At 42.9% G+C, this 14,962-nt stretch overlaps 1 protein-coding gene across 2 annotated transcripts in view; it reads right to left on the minus strand.

Moving 5' to 3' along the window:
- Positions 1-10,683, minus strand: part of GIGYF2 (GRB10 interacting GYF protein 2) — a 68,778-nt gene extending 58,095 nt beyond the window's left edge. For both annotated transcript variants that reach the window (XM_060274654.2, XM_035133107.3), the window contains exon 1: positions 10,601-10,683. The gene's annotated coding sequence lies outside the window, so the exon portion shown is untranslated. The remainder of the gene's footprint in view (positions 1-10,600) is intronic.
- Between the last annotated feature and the right edge of the window lie 4,279 nt (positions 10,684-14,962).

Genomic DNA, 14,962 nt, shown 5'->3' on the forward strand with positions numbered 1-14,962 from the left:
ATAATATTATAACCCACCCTCCCCGGCCAGGGCCACCAAATATGAATTACAATAAAATGTAATAGGAAAACAACAACAACAACAAATAACAAACAAACAGCTTAAAATGCAGCCTCGTTTTAGTAGTAGCCCATAAATCAAGACCATAAAGCGAGGAAACATCAGGTATTCAGATATTGGGTTGCTAGCTCCATGTCTGAGACTGGCCAGGTGCCTGTTCTGGATGGGGTTGCGTTCCTCTGAAAGAACAGGCTTGGAGTTTGGGAGTGCGCTGCTAGATCCATAATTGCACCTGGAAGCTCAGGTAGCCTGGGTGGCTAGGAGTGCCTTTTACCAGCTACAGGTGTGCATGTAGTGTTGTGCACCAAATTTTATGGATCTCCCTTCCAGCTGAGGTCAGACAGACCCGCTTCCTTCTGAAGCTCCAGTGCCTATTGAAGGCTATTTTATTCCAGCAGGCATTTTAATTGAAGTTTGATTTTATAGTTTTAACTAGTGTATCCTTGTAAACTAATTTAAAGACAATTGTAGTTAATTGGTATAAAATAAAATAAAATTTTCAGAATGTTTTCACATTTCGAACTTTAATTATAGAATCATAGAATTGTAAAGCTGGAAGGGATCCCGGGGGTCATCTAGTCCAACCCCCTGCAATGCAATTAAAGCTTGCCCAATGTGAAGAAACACATATTGGGGTAGGGTCCAGAGGCGTGTGACTGGAAGTCTGCTGATGCAGTGGGGCATTCCCAGCTATCCTCACTATAGTAGCCCCTTGAATCTCTTGAGGAATTGCTTCCAGTGGTTGAGAGATGCTATGGAAGGCATGAAATGTGACATAGGGGCTGCAGCAGGAGGGGGAAATCAGAAGAAATGTGGGGGCAGAAGTATGTTTTTATTTCTGCTAGGGACTCGCTGAACAGTAAATCTTTTCCTCACACAGTTGCCCACCCAATCACGGCAACTTCAAACGATTATTGTACTTACACATATGAAAACCTATCACTACAAATCACTTGATATTTTTCCCTTCCCTTCCCCAGTCATTTTTCTTTGGTCGCATCCTTTTCAATTCATGCCTCCACCTGTTTCTTTTACACCCTGCTTTTCAGGCAACTAACAATTCTGTCCTGTTTCTTTAACAACCGTAACTCTTGGGCAGTACTCTGCCTGCCCAATAATCCTATCACAGCCACTTTTCTGGCAAAAGAATGCAGCCTATTTGTCCTTAGGCTTGGTGTCAGCTTTTCCCAGAGTTGTTGCCCTGTTATTAGACCTATCCTAAAACATCCTGCTTACTCTCTCCTCCTTTCCTCAAGCCTGTCTCGTCTACCTGTCCTTCCCTAATGTTCCCATTTCTCAGCCAATCTACTCATTTCTTCAGACGCTCTACCTTGCAAAAACTTAGAGATCTCTTCTCATCCACCTTCACCTGGGCCTGTCTTATAATTCTTTTTGCCATTCAGACTTGTGTGAGGCTTTAATCAACGCCAAACGGAAAACTCTTTCACAGAAGCTTGACTGCAAACATTCTATTGCTGACAGCTTTACAGTGGTACCTCTGGTTACTTAATTCGTTCTGGAGGTCCATTCTTAACCTGAAACCATTCTTAACCTGAGGCGTGCTTTTGCTAATGGGGCCTCCCGCTGCTGCTGGCATGTGACTTCAGCTCTCATCCTGGGGCAAAGTTCGCTACAAGGAGCAACTACTTCCAGGTTAGTGGAGATCGTTACCCGAAGCGTTTGTAAGGAGGACAGTATGTAACCAGAGGCTCCACTGTATTCCCTGAGTAGTAGAAGTAGCAACATCCATGAACATTTTATGATCTCATTATCTTCTCGAATCAATGACTGTCAGGAGTTTTACACCCTGCAACACATTTACAATATAAAAAGATGTTCCACTTCAGACAAAACATGCAATAGTCAAAAGAAGAAAAAACAAAGGAAGTTTAAGAACAGTAGAGAATACTGTATATTAAAAAATAAAAAAAATTGTACAGTAGCACCTTAGAGACCAACTAAGTTTGTTCTTGGTATAAGCTTTCGTGTGCATGCACACTTCTTCAGATACACCTTATATAGGGTCTGGTGACTTCTGTTTCAGTGTATCTGAAGACGTGTGCATGCACAAGAAAGCTTATACCAAGAATAAACTTAGTTGGTCTCTAAGGTGCTATTGGACAAATATATATATATATATATATATATATATATATATATATATATATATATATATATATATATATCTACTGCGTCAGACCAACACTGCTACCTACCTGAGTAGAGAATATGTTTGCTCAGAAATGGAAGCTACTCTTCCACCAAACACAAAAGGCCACAACCATTCACATAAGGTCCCTCTGAAGAAAAGTTGAAAGAGCCATCTTCAACTAGCTCTATTGAAAAGGTATACAGTACTCCAATTTTATTACAAATCAGCTACCTCAAATTATAACTACCTTTCCAATAATTTCTTATTGTTTTTATTTAAATAGAACAACATATAACTACAGTAACTTGTCCAGTGGTACATTCTTATTAAATTTCATATGCAGTACATAGTACACAAACACACTCAACGTAATCAGCTGCACAAAAATAAAACTCTTCAACATATATAACAAAATAACAAGAATATATTCATAAAGTGACGACAAATTAAGAGCGACACAATGGGTAGAAGTCCCGCAAAACTAGTTCATACGTAAAGTCCCAAATGTTCAAAATGTGTACTGTTTCGATCCGCTTGTAGTCTCTGTATATTCAAAGGGCCAACAGGTATGCAAAGGAAAGTTTGTAGCTGGTCATTAGAAAAAACCTTATGCAAAAAGAGACTAGATTCATTTTCTTACTGAATTCCTTGCATCCCTCAGGTTTAAACACTGAAATTGATTACAGTTGTTTCTTATTAGTTAGTAACTATGTTTAGATAAATAACAATTATCCATGGTTTCATATCAGTATGGCTGTGTGGGTCACTTTAAGAAAGCGACTCTGAATCTGTAGATTGCTTTCACCTGAATTTGTTTGTATGATGTTACTGTCAATCTAACTGAAGACCACAGCAATGTTACTTTATGCTAGCAACCCTTGGTCATTAGAATCATGATCTTGTTGAACATTGTATGGTATGTGCGCTTTGGTTCGATTGCTCATATTGTTTGTATGTTTTGAGATAAGGATGTTAAAATACTGTATTATATTCATTTATATTATATAGAAGTTTGTACCACTGAAGAAGCCCAGATGGGCGAAACAGGATGACTATTCCGGAAATCCTTATTTCTGGAACGTGTGGAACAGCTACGAACTTTCCTTTGCATACCTGTTGGCCCTCTGAATATACAGAGGCTACAAGCAGACTGAAACAGTACACATTTTGAACATTTGGGACTTTACGTATGAACTAGTTTTGTGGGACTTCTACCCACTGTGTCGCTCTTAATTTGTCGTCACTTTATGAATATATTCTTGTTATTTTGTTATATATATTGAAGAGTTTTATTTTTGTGCAGCTGGTTACGTTGTGTTTGCCTATGCGTTTTACGTAACCTTGGTATGTTATTGATTTGTACATAGTACACAAGCAATAGGTTTATTTATGTATTATCAATTCAAGGAGCCTCTCCACAGAGATTCTTGTGCTGAGGGTGGAAGAGTATCGTCCATCTCATAATGGAAAAGAAAGGAAGCCAAATCTCACCAAAAGTGTTGAAGTGCCTTTTACCCTTCTGTGGTAAGACACTGTTATCATCAGTCTTAGAAATCAGTGGCTGGTTGCTGCATAGACCAAAGACAAAAGCTACCCGAAGGCTGCTCGCTCAATAAGAAGGCAGGGCGCCATAGCTTAACACCATGGCTGGCGAGGCAGATGCCACCACAGGACGCCTCCTGGGTCTCAAGTGGTGCAGGGAAGGAGGCAGGAAAGGAAGGTGAGCTGGAAAGCAAAGACTCAAAAAAGGTTGGATCTAACACAGTGGGGAATACAGCAGTTGCAGCCTGTTCATCCCTCCTACCTTTGGGAGTCAGTTACTACTTCGAAAAAGTACTGCAGGATCAAGCAAGAAAGGCTCTGTTATAGCAGTAGCCCAAGCCCTAGCCTGATCTCACCCTGGGGGTGTCTCAACCAGGCAGGCAAAGCACAGTGCCGACTTGTGCTTGGCTGGGCTCATTCTGTGGCAGACGATGTACCACTGCTGAAGTTCCTCCTCCTCCTGTGCAGGGCCAGTTCACAGACCCTCTGGGATAACTCCACTAGGAACCACTGCTATAGAAAAATTAACAATAATAATAATAATTTATTATTTATACCCTGCCCATCTGGCTGGGTTTCCCCAGCCACTCTGGGCGGCTTCCAACAGAAAAATAAAATAAAATCTATTAAACATTAAAAGCCTGCCTAAACAGGGCTGCCTTCAGATGTCTTCTAAAAATCTGGTAGTTGTTTTTCTCTTTGACATCTGATGGGAGGGTGTTCCACAAAGCGGGCGCCACCACCGAGAAGGCCCTCTGCCTGGTTCCCTGCAACTTGGCTTCTCGCAACGAGGGAACCTCCAGAAGGCCCTCGGTACTGGATCTCAGTGTCTGGGCAGAACAATGGGGGTGGAGACGTTCCTTCAGGTATACTGGACCAAGGCCATTTAGGGCTTTAAAGGTCAGTACCAACACTTTGAATTGTGCTTGGAAACGTACTGGGAGCCAATGTAGATCTTTCAAGACCGGTGTTATGTGGTCTCGGCGGCCGCTCCCAGTCACCAGTCCAGCTGTCACATTCTGGATTACTGTAGTTGTAGTTTCCGGGTCACCTTCAAGGGTAGCCCCACGTAGAGCGCATTGCAGTAGTCCAAGCGGGAGATAATTTGAGCATGCACCACTCTGGCGAGACAGTCTGCAGGCAGGTAGGGTCTCAGCCTGTGTACCAGATGGAGCTGATAGATAGCTGCTCTGGACACAGAATTGACCTGCGCCTCCATGGACAGCTGTGAGTCCAAAATGACTCCCAGGCTGCGCACCTGGTCCTTCGGGGGCACAGTTACCCCATTCAGGATCAGGGAGTCCTCCACACCTGCCCACCTCCTGTCCCCAACAAACAGTACTTCTGTCTTGTCAGGATTCAACCTCAATCTTTTAGCTGCCATCCATCCTCCAACCGCCTCCAGGCACTAACACAGGAACTTCACCACCTTCACTGGTTCTGATTTGAAAGAGAGGTAGAGCTGGGTATCATCCGCATACTGATATTCAAATCAAATCAAAATTAAAATTGCACAATGGAACAGAAAAAGAGGCAAGAGGCTGCTGTATAATACTGGCTTTGCAAAAATTCATACTAAGAAGAAAAAAACATCAAAAACAGGAAGCATCCAAGGATGGTGTTTAAAGAGAAACGAAACTTACAGAAGCAAAAAGAAAAAGAAAAAAAGGAATTGGTTCCTTATTTATACACTGTGCCCAATGCATTTGGCCAAAAAAGCTTTGATTTTAAAAAACCTCAAAGTGACTTACAAAAAGATAAAACAATAAAACTGAGGAAAAAATCTCAACCATACTTCAAAACATACAAACCTACTGAACCAGATTAAAATCACCTCAACTTTCTAAGCATCTGGATAGCCATGTCTAAACAAGAATGCTTTTAGCAGGCGCTGAAAAAACTACAGTGAAGACAACTGCTTGTTCTCAATAGGCAGTGAGTTCCAAAGTGCAGGTGCTGCCACACTAAACGACTGAGTTCTTACAAATATACAGTGGTGCCTCGCTTAACGAATGCCCTGCTTAACGAAATTTCCGCTTAACGAAAGGATTTTTCGAACGGAGGTTGCCTCGCTAGACGAATTCGTTTTATGAAAAATTCGTCTAGCGAATCGCAGTTTCCCATAGGAATGCATTGAAATTCAATTAATGCGTTCCTATGGGCAAAAAAAATTCAATGCATTCCTATAGGATTCGCTAGACGAATTTTTCGTTATAAGAAAAGACCCGTGGAACGAATTAAATTCGTCTAGCGAGGCACCACTGTAGAATGGTATTATGTGGCACCTGTAGTAGTGCCAATATGTGATCTATAATAAGTCATCCAGGTTAGACTTCTCTTAAACTTCTCAGAAGCTACTAATACCACAGCCCAGTGACTGATGAGTATGGGGAGAAAGAACCAGTTTTGCAGCAACTGAAATTTGCCAGCATATTTCTGGACCTAATTAAGCACCTGTCATTGGCTTGCAAAACTCTTACAGAATGGGTCTATAAACCTTAAGCACATCTCTTTTTACACAAATCCCAGGGTCCACAGGAAGGATCCTATAATTGCAAGAAAAAGTAAGTTATCAGCACTATAGAAAAGTGCTTGTCTGTGTTCATCCCAAGGCCCTGGAATTCCCTATGGATAAGGTATATACAAATACCCAGCCATGCCTTTTTTCCAGAAATATCTCATGTTTGGTCAGATATTAAGAGGCAGAAGTTTAACTGCTGTTGATCTTAATTATCTATGTCAATGCTAAACTGCCTGTGGATATTATTATTATTACTACGACTATTGCTGTTGTAGGTTATAATTGTTGGGTCTTTTTAAAAGAACGTTTATGCTTTTAACACTATACAGTATGCTAATCACTGAAAAATTGAAAATAAATTTAGCAAGGGTCATTCCATATCAAGTGATCCAACTTCTTTACCTCATGACACCCAATTTTCTTAATATTTTGTACACCTGTTGAATGATCAAAACTAAGTCTAAATTTCAAACTTTCATTTTTTTATCTCATTGTGAGTTATGAGGGTTTGAAATTTCAAAAAATTTACAATTTTGGCCTTACCAGACTATACAAAAACCTTAAAAGCTCAGCCCAGAATTGTGATACGTCAAAACTAATAACACCAATCTCTTCAGAACATCATGAGCTTTAAAATGATACGTCACATGATGGATTTACTTTAAATTATAAATTAAAGTTACAAAATTAAAAAATTAAAAAGTAATTTAAAAATAATGATTAAAATTGTATTGCCTGCAAATTTTCATCTTGGGATCTCAATGGGATCATATCCTAAAAAAAATATTTTGTACATACATGTCTGCCTTATTCGGTTCTATTTAGGATAAATGGGTCTTCTTGGGGGTAAAATATAACAGAATAAACAAGACTTCAAACTGTAATATCAGTTACTTAGGGCATTTTTAAGGAAGTTATTCAATTAAAAGCTATCTGAAAAGCTAATCAGGCTTTCCTTTTAAAAATGTGTTCCAAAGCAGACTGATAGCTTGATCACCCTTAGTTTTCATTCAACAAGTGTACAAAATATTAAGAAAATTGGATGACATGAGGTAAAAAAAAATGGATCACTTGATATGGAATGACCCAGAAGTTCACTAAGTGAAGTAAAACTGGCACACACAGTGGGGAATGCCACATTGGTTCCACCAGTGCACCCACACAGCCCCAATCTCACCATCCCGTCCCATCTCCCTCGCAGGCTATTGCTACAGCTCCACCATGCTGGGCAAGCCACTCCTGAAATTCAGTAAAGAAGTAAATGTTAATTCTCTGTCCATATTATCTCAAAGTAACCTGACAGCACAAAATCCATGAAATATAATCTTCCATATGGAGTTCCTAAACATTGAAGAACTGGACATTTAAACTGCCCTGCGAGCCAACCAGTCAAGTAACAGTTTCTCTGGCTAGGATAACTTCAAAATGTGGTTATTGATCTAGGCTTTTTAAAGATGAACTATAGTTAAACAAGTGTTTGTTTTCTTAGAAAAAAGGTGCTGGTACTCACCATGATCCCCCTTCTTCCTCTCTCTCTCTCTCTCTCTCTCTCACACACACACACACACACACACACACAGAGAGAGAGAGAGAGAGACTCCTGTCACAATTAATTAAAGCTCCACTTTGTGTATCCCCGTCTTCAACCTCCCCCCCCCACCTTGCCCAGTCCACTCTTCACACCCACCCAGTATCCCACCCTCCCATTTCTCCTTCTCCTCCCAGCCACCAGCCACACCATCCACACTCACCCCTACAGCTTGCCCCAGCCACAGAATGGGGGACGGTGGTGCTAGCAGCAGAGGCCCACTTCTCTCTGTCCCTCCCTCATGGAAAGAGCAAGCAGAGATGAAAGGGAAGTGGTGCTCCCCTGGTCACTCATGAGGCAGTAGCAGAGCAGGGCATCCAGGGGCAGAGTGTGCAAGGGGAAACGGTGCAACCTGTTGACTGAGAGCAGAAATACAACCCCAAACAAGGGCCTCCTTTCCTTGCTGCCACCTCAGCCTCCTGCTTTTCACAACCCCTTTTTAGTCATGGTTGCTTGCTTGGTCTCACCACCCTCCATTTACCTTATTGCAAGATGGGGGTGGGGGCAGGGGAGGTGCCGGTACTATGTACTGTTGAGTTCTGCCAGAAAAAAAGCACTGGTTAAAACTAATCATAGCTCCTGACTTGAACAGAATGGCAAATTGCACTTAGTATAAAACAAAAACAAATGCTCCTTGCTGCCTTACTGCTACTTAGTACATAGTTTGGATACAAGTACCGTAGTTTCTGCTGTGTCCTGTTCTCACTAGCTTTAGGTTCAAAGGAAAAGGTTGGTAGCAGACCTCTCCTTTTTTATGTTCTTATATATCTGATTGTTCTTTTCCAGAAGAGGTCTCCTTGTAAGGGTAGCCTTCTGTCCTTTGAATCTGCTTGCTCAGGGGTGGGAACCTGTAGTCCTCCAGATGGTGATGGAATAGAATTATTATCATCATTGATCACTGGCTATGCTGGCTGAGGCTGATAAGACAATGTAGTCCAAAAACATATGAAGGGCTATAGGTTCCGCATCTCTTCAGGTATACAGTCATACTTTGGAAGTCGAACTGAATCCGTTCTGAAAGTCCGTTCAACTTTTGGAAACCAAAGCACAGCTTCTGATTGGTTGCAGGAAGCTCTTGCAGCCAATAGGAAGTCACGGAAGCCCCGTCGTACGTTTGGCTTCCAAAAATAGTTTGGAAATTGGAACAGTCACTTCTGGGTTTGCGGCGTTCGAGAGCCAAAACGTTCGAGAACTAAGCTATTCGAAAACCAAGGTACGACTGTACCGCCATGCTTGCCTCACTTTTGCTTCCCATACAGACACGTTGATGCTCATCCTTTGCATCTGGCCACAAACTTGTTTGTCTACCTGCTTGGTGTTCTTGGTCCTAATCTTATTGTGCCTCTTGACCATTCTCCCTACAGTCAGTCCTGCAAAGTCTCTGTGCAACAGCTCCTGTAAGCTCATCAGCAAACACAATTATATTAATCATACTGCTATAAATAATGCAAAGGCCATTTATTAGACTGGTATTTTCTTCATATCAGTGACAATTACAAAAAGTAATTTTGCAAACTAGTATCCCTGGAAATAAGGCTGCAAACATAAGACTTATCCTAGTAACCCATTTGCTAAGGACTAGTAGTAAAATATTTCTGGTCATTTAAGAAATTGTTCTGCTATACCATGTGTTATTTTTCCCAATTGTAAGTAAACTAGCAATTATATGAATTGAAGTTATGTATCATTTGTTCATAACTATCTTCCAGGTTGCTTGTGGGCTTCTTACGGGCATCTGGTTGGCCACTGTGAGAAAAGAATGATGAATCAGACAGGCCTTTAGTCAGAAGCACTAGAGCTCATATTTTTATGCACAGATCCCAATACTACTTCACAGAGAGAATGACTAGTAAGAGAATATTCAAATTAACAGATTGCTATCATGCTGTCCAGAACAGTTTATTACTTGGGAAATGACCAATATATGTTTAGCCAGAGTTTCTACATTTTCTACACCCCCCTGTATTTAGTGGAAGTACGTGTCATTTCTAGTGGCCTGTATATACCTCCACTGTCTGAAATGTCAGGAGTCACCAGATATTCTCAGCTTCACTTCAAACACCACTATCACCCCACAGCTTTCCCCCAAAGTACACACAACCCTCCATTTGTAAAGTCCTCGTCATGAGTGCCGGTATAATGTTCAACTAACCGGCTCATTAGGCAACAGCTGCTGGAGCTTTCCTTCCCCCTTGGCGTTGACAAGTCATGGCCACGGAGTAAGAAAGGAAAGGTCTCTTTCTACAGAATGTTTCCACAAGTTGAAGAGGAAATGGTCGCGGGAGGAAGCACACAGGGAATAACTACACGTTCCTCTGTAGCTGCCAGCCAAGGAGTAAGTCAGTATCACCCGCCCACCCGGACCCAGCAGTTCCTGCCAATATGCCGCATGGAGAAGGAAAGGCCCACAGCTGTCTTGTGTCAGGTCTGAGTCAAGGCAGCTCCTAACCCCTCAGAGCTTCCTCCCACCCGGCCAGGCACTGCAAACCACTCAGCAGCCCACGCCACAGCTAAGGAACCCCGACGCCACGCTCAAGCCCGTTTCCCCTCGCCTGCCACGCGCTTCTCCGGACACGAGACATAAGGAAGACCGGTGCTCGGCGAGAGGCCTAGGCGTGTTCGCGCGGAAGGGCCGCGACAGAGGGGCAGCCGCGTAGACCTGAGGGGAAAGCGGGAACTCAGCGAGGGGGTCGCGCCCGAAAAGGGAGGGCGCAGGACGGCGAGGGGGTCGGTTTACCTGAGGTCGCGGACGGAGAGCCTCTCGGATCCAAAGCCAATCCTCAGCACCGACAACACAAGATGGCTGCCGCACCGCTACGCAAGGTCATGTGATCTCGCTGCCGTGACTCCGCCCCCTTCCTTCCCCGCAGGCCGCGGACCGAGGGACCGGGGTAAGTTGGGCTCTCGAACGCGGGCGCCAACGGCGGCTCCGCGAGCGGAAGCCGTGCTCCCTCGTCCCTGTCTTCTCGGAACGGCCGAGGCGCTTGAGAAACGGGCCCGTGGTCTTACTCTGTGGTACCTGCACGGGGATAGCTAGTGTCTGTGCGTGTGCCTGTTTTCTCTCACACACGGAAACGGAGTTGCTCCCTCACGCAGAGTCACTAATACACCCATTAGAACCTCGACCGTCCTGTCCACAGTCTACTCTGAGGGAAGGAACCGAGCCTTGTTCTTGACAGTCCAGAAGGATCATTGGCGGGCAACGAAGAAGACACCTTCTTCACAGGGGCACCACCAGCGCCGTGTTTTACTACACGACCAAACGGGACGGTGTGCGTGTCTGTGTGTCAGTGCCCAGAATGGGATGCCAACCTGCTAGTGTCTTTAAAATTCCTGTGCCACTAGAGGGCATACAATGACAGGAGGAGGAGGCAGAAAGGGGGCCAGAAGCCCTCCTGCTAAATAGTCAAAGCACACTCCAGTTCAAGAAGCAGAACGGAGCTTTTCCTTTCTGGGGCAAATAGTCATTTTGTCGATTAAACTAAATTTATATCTTGCCCTTCCCTCAAAGGAGCCCAGGGCAGCAAAGACAAAAGTGATAAAATGATACTTTTTAAAATGAAATGAAAACCATTTAAAACACCTTTAAAAAGTACCTTAAGAAATGCAAAGCAACCACATTATCTCACAGCTAATAATTTTAAAGGTTGCCAAGAACAGTGTCTTTCAGCCACCCAATGCCTGGCTGAGCAAGAATACTTTAAAATCCCTCCTGAAAGTTAATAATGAGGGGGAGAGACACACCCACCATCAGGGAGGACATTCCACCAGCTGGAAGCCACTGCTGAGAAAGCCCTGATAGAGGTCAATGCCAACTGAGCAGCACCCAAAGGCAGCAGCACCAACAGAGCTGGGGGGGGGGCATAAATTTTCATCAGGTAAACACAGGTGGAAAGAGTTAACCCCCTACCAACACACCCAGCATGGGGGTGATGACCTTGTGGTTCTTTAAAAAAAAGATAATCACATCTAATGATAACACATTTAAGATATTAGTTACAGGTAGGTAGCCGTGTTGGTCTGAGTCGAAGCAAAATAAAAAAATTCCTTCAGTAGCACCTTAAAGACCAACTAAGTTTATATTTTGGTATGAGCTTTCGTGTGCATGTATCTGAAGAAGTGTGCATGCACACGAAAGCTCATACCAAAATATAAACTTAGTTGGTCTTTAAGGTGCTACTGAAGGAATTTTTTTATTTAAGATATTGTTTGGGATCAGGATTTTAGATGATCAATACCTATCATAACTTGTAAAAATAAAGGCTTGATAGAAGCAGAGATGGGGTTCTTGTACATAAGTGTGAAGATGCAGTATGATAAACTGGGCCTCTCGTCATAGCTGCCAAGTTATCCCTTTTTTTAAGGGATTTTCCCTTATGCTGAATAGGCTTCCTCGCGAGAAAAGGGAAAACTTGGCAGCTATGGCCTCTTGTCTCATGCATGGCCTCATGTTGCAGGGGCATAGCATGGTGGGAACAGGGGGGCTGGAGCCCCAGGTGTACGATTTTGAGGAGGCGTGAACCAACAGAGGGATCCCCATCCTGCCCTGCCTGCCATCAGGGGTCTCTGGGGCCCAAAGTCGCCACACCCCTGGCCCCCTCACTGAATGGCTTCCCGACCAGCACCAGGGAGATTCGCCCACCAAGGATTGCATAGGCTGACCAGGTTCCCCACATGCATGGGTGGCGCAGGGCAGCCTCATGAACCCTCTGTGCCCCACACCCACCCAACGGCGAGGGCTGGGCACTGGCACAGCAGATTTTGTTTACCCTCTGTGCCCTGCACCCACTCCTGCCTGGTGTGCTCAGATCCCAGGCACCAACAAAGGATGTAACACCTCTCATACATTGATATGAGGAACTGTTGGAATGATAGTGCTTCAGGCACCACTAGTGTTTGAGGTAAAATTAGCCCCTACTAGAAATGGCAGCTTTGTGTTGGCACTTAATACAGTAAGCCCATGACTTATGTGGGGGTTACATTCCAGGAATAGTACCTAAAGCCAAAATAGTGTATAGTCAAAGCACATTGGGTGCAATGGTGGGTAGAATTGCCATTTTTTTCCCTGGACACCCACCGTCTTAAAAAAAAATATTTTTGCCAAACACATAAAGCTGATTGTGCACAAGTTAAATTTGTGCAAGTTGTGAGTGTACTGCACTATGAAATTTCCTCTTCATTGAACTGGGTAGCACTGCTTCACTGCACTCTTTATTATGACATCTGTGAAGGTATTCTTTAATTACACCAGGCTTTCCCAGAGTGAAGACTGCTGTTAACATACAAGAGGTAGATTGTTGCTGTGCATTTGGTTTTGGTTTTCTTAAGTTTTTTCTTATGTTGTATTATTTCATTTAATTATAAGCTGTTTTGCGGGCCTCACGGCTAAAAGATGCCCTCTATTACTTCGGTAATAAAAGGATTCTCCCTGATTATATGGTGAGAATTTCTCAGTACTGTACTAGGAAAAGATCCCTATGTTTAAAGCACATTGGCAATGAGCCAGGGTCTGAAGAATCCCTACACCTAATCTGCTCATTATACCATACTTTACTCTTTCAGTCAACACCAGTGCAATTGCCCAGTTGCCACCTCTTTAAGAGCCCATTAAAAAAACTTGCCTGGTAGCATTATAGGTGTTTTCCCTTCACTACCTGAGACCATAATTGCTTTGAAACCTTCTCATTTGTGTGCCACAAGTGCAGCTCTTGGTTAAACCCATCTGCCCAACCTAGTTTTGTATCCTCTGTCAGCATACTGCTTAACTTGTGGTACCACCATAGTATTTTATTGCTCAATGCTAAAGTCAGGAACTTGTTGAAAGAACTGTGCATAAGTTTCAAACACAGGTAACACTTCTTAAGAGACAGTCAAGGTGCCTGGTCTGAATTTACAATATATATATTTATATATTTATGAGACCTCCAGGTATAGAGCGGTATATAAATTTAATAAATATTTACAGATTTCAGCACTGTGTATTATGGAATACAGTCTAAAGGAAAGCAGTGAGGCAGACAGAAAACTGCTTGGACCTGTACCTAGAAAGCACAGGACAAGTAGAAAACCATTCAAACCCGTGCTTTCTAGGTACAGTACAGGAAAAGCAGAAATGTGGATGGGTCATAATTTCCATATGTCCTAGTATTGAACTATACGGCACAATCCTAGCAAGATGGATACTGCTGACATCAGAAGAATACTGTTCCCAGTATGCCTCTTGAGCAGGAGGAGGATTGGAGGCACCTGTTGAGGGAGCTGTGCTCAGACAGGAGCAAGACCTACCTCTCTGGATTCTTTATTTCTTAACATTTGTGACAGTTCTGAGACCCTCCAGCAGGTGGTGCTTAAACAACAGGAATGTGTGTCCTTAATTTTAATTAATAGTGCAAAGCTGAAAACCCAAGAATCATTCAATTAAATGTCCTGTTATTTGCCCTTCATCCTGTCACTAATAGCCTTGTAGTTTTTTCCAGTTCAAGTCCCGGTAAAGGCAATAGGCAAGGATAGCTTGTTCAGTGCTTCCTTAACTGAAATTTCATTTTTTTTTCCCTTCAAAATAAAGAAGCAAGTAAAAAGTCTCTTTACAGACTGACTGCATTTGAATGATCATCTCTTAGCTTAAAAAGTCAACGTACAAAGAATAATATTGGCCACGCACACAGTCCCTTCACCTGAGCCAGCCAACAAACCAGGAAGGAAGTATTCCATTAGCTATGGATCTGATCATTGTATGATGTTTTCAGCTACCGTACTTCATTATACACCACCATTATTTGTTTTTCAGTTGGCAGTTTATAAATACTCTTAAAAACATATAAACATTTCCCTATTTCATCCAAACTAGGAAACTGGTAAGTTATAGGGTTTTGGAACAAGCCAGCCTATTAGCCCAAATCCCAAAGACAAGCAGCCACTCTCATTAAATAGAAAGCTCAAAATAGCTCCAGAAGTGGCATATTGATCTAGGTCATTTCACAGGAATTTTACAGAAGATGGTGGAGAGGGAAGTTAAATGGTTGGATCTAGGACATTGCCTATTCATAGACACTCTAGATTGAATAAGGATAGGGAACTGTTGGCCCTCCATATGTCCTTG

This window comes from Zootoca vivipara, chromosome 5 (assembly GCF_965207765.1).
Source record: "Zootoca vivipara chromosome 5, rZooViv2.hap1.1, whole genome shotgun sequence".
NCBI lineage: Eukaryota > Metazoa > Chordata > Lepidosauria > Squamata > Lacertidae > Zootoca > Zootoca vivipara.